This window comes from Apium graveolens, chromosome 10, assembly GCF_009905375.1.
Source record: "Apium graveolens cultivar Ventura chromosome 10, ASM990537v1, whole genome shotgun sequence".
Classification (NCBI taxonomy): Eukaryota; Viridiplantae; Streptophyta; class Magnoliopsida; order Apiales; family Apiaceae; genus Apium; species Apium graveolens.
In genome coordinates this window covers 60626546-60628632 of record NC_133656.1, presented here as the reverse complement: position 1 = coordinate 60628632, position 2087 = coordinate 60626546, and the positions used below count along the sequence as shown (strand labels likewise).

At 43.7% G+C, this 2087-nt stretch overlaps 1 non-coding gene across 1 annotated transcript; it reads right to left on the bottom strand.

Moving 5' to 3' along the window:
* Nucleotides 1–836: 836 nt before the first annotated feature.
* LOC141694885 (small nucleolar RNA R71) lies at nucleotides 837–943 on the bottom strand. Its single transcript, XR_012564164.1, has one exon. It is a non-coding gene; the product is annotated as a small nucleolar RNA R71 (small nucleolar RNA).
* Nucleotides 944–2087: the final 1144 nt, after the last annotated feature.

Sequence of the window (2087 nt, the reverse complement as noted above, 5' to 3'; positions counted from 1 at the left end):
AATTTTAAGTGTTATTATCTTAACATTGAGAAGTAGTCATACATTGGTGAGTGAGTTAAATTAGATAATAAATTAGTCTGAGTCTCTGAGGGAACGAACTAGAAAGTATTCTATATTACTTGCGAACGCGTATACTTGCGTGAATATTAGTGCGTGATTTCGCCCTAACAAGTTTTTGGCGCCGCTGCCGGGGACTCGGCGTATTTGTTTAGTTTATGTACTTACCATCATTGGTCATTAGGACTCAGTGATTAGGACGTAGTAGTTAATTACTCTTTTCGGTTGTGTTTCAGGTACTTTAGCAACCGTTTATGCAAACTCGTTCTCGTGCTCGCAAGAGGACCTTAGATACAGCTGAAGGAAAAAACGAAGTTATTGATACTCCGGAGAAGTTAGATTTTGAGGATTCGGATTCAGGAACTGAGCAGAAAGAACCAGAAAACATGGGAGATCGTATTGTTCAAGCTGATCCAGCTCTTATGGATTTTTCTCGGCCTAAAATTGATGACATTCAGTCAAGCATCCTTCATCCGGCTATTCAAGCTAACACCTTTGAGATCAAGCCGGGCACTATTCAGATGGTGCAGAATTCTGTTTCTTTTGGAGGAGCGGCAACTGAAGACCCCAACATGCACATAAGGAATTTTGTCGAGATCTGCAGCACTTTTAAGTATAATGGCGTGACTGATGAGGCTATCAAGTTGAGGCTTTTCCCATTCTCACTGAGGGATAAGGCTAAAGACTGGTTACATTCTGAACCAGCTGGGTCCATCACTACGTGGCAAGATCTTGCGCAAAAGTTTCTGGTGAAGTTTTATCCAATGGCAAAGACTGCTGCTATGAGGAGTGCTCTTACTCAATTTGCGCAGCAACCTACAGAATCTATGTGTGAGGCTTGGGAACGCTACAAGGAAATATTGAGAAAATGTCCACATCATGGAATGCCGGATTGGATGGTAATCACTGGTTTTTATAATGGTTTGGGGGCCCAATCTCGGCCCATGCTCGATGCAGCAGCTGGAGGCGCCTTATGGGCTAAAAGCTATACTGAGGCGTATAATCTTATCGAGACGATGGCTGCAAATGAGCATCAAAACCCAACTCAGAGGATGACGTCAGGCAAGGTAGCAGGTATTCTGGAAGTTGATGCAGCCACCGCTATTGCAGCCCAGCTCCAAGCGCTATCAATGAAGGTTGATTCTCTGGCTACGTATGGAGTTAATCAAATAGCTATGGTTTGTGAGCTTTGTGCAGGTTCTCATGCTACAGATCAGTGTTCTCTTGTCAATGAATCTGTTCAGTATGTGAATAATTATCAGCGACAACAGCAGCCTGTGCCAGCGACCTATCATCCTAACAACAGAAATCATCCAAATTTCAGCTGGGGGAATAATCAGAATGCTATTCAGCCACCATATCAGCAAGGAGTAAGTAAACAGTTTAACCCACCTGGATTCCAGCAACCACAGCAGTATGCTACAAGGCAATCATATCCTCAACAGGGAAGTGCAGCTGCACCTACTAATGCTGATTTTGAGGAACTTAAGCTGTTGTGCAAGAGTCAGGCGGTTTCTATCAAGACCTTGGAAAATCAAATCGGTCAATTAGCCAATGCAGTGCTCAATCGTCAACCTGACACTCTTCCCAGTGACACGGAAGTACCAGGCAGGAAGGAAGCTAAAGAGCAAGTTAAGGCTATTACCTTAAGGTCTGGAAAAGTAGCTGATGCTGAAAAGGCAAAAGAAGTCGAAGCTGAAGTTAGAGATGAAGAATCTAAGCAAAGGGAGAAAGCGGCGGAACCAAGGAAGACTACTGTTGAACACACTCTGCCTGAGGCTAATACAGGGGAAAAACAGCTCTATCCTCCACCACCTTTTCCTAAGAGATTGCAGTAACAAAAGCTGGATAGACAGTTCGGGAAGTTTCTGGAGGTGTTCAAGAAACTTCACATCAATATACCTTTCGCTGAGGCTCTGGAACAAATGCCTAGTTATGCGAAGTTTATGAAGACTATTTTTTCAAGGAAGGTGAAACTGGATGACCTTGAAACCGTTGCTCTCACGGAAGAATGCAGCGCGGTTCTGCAA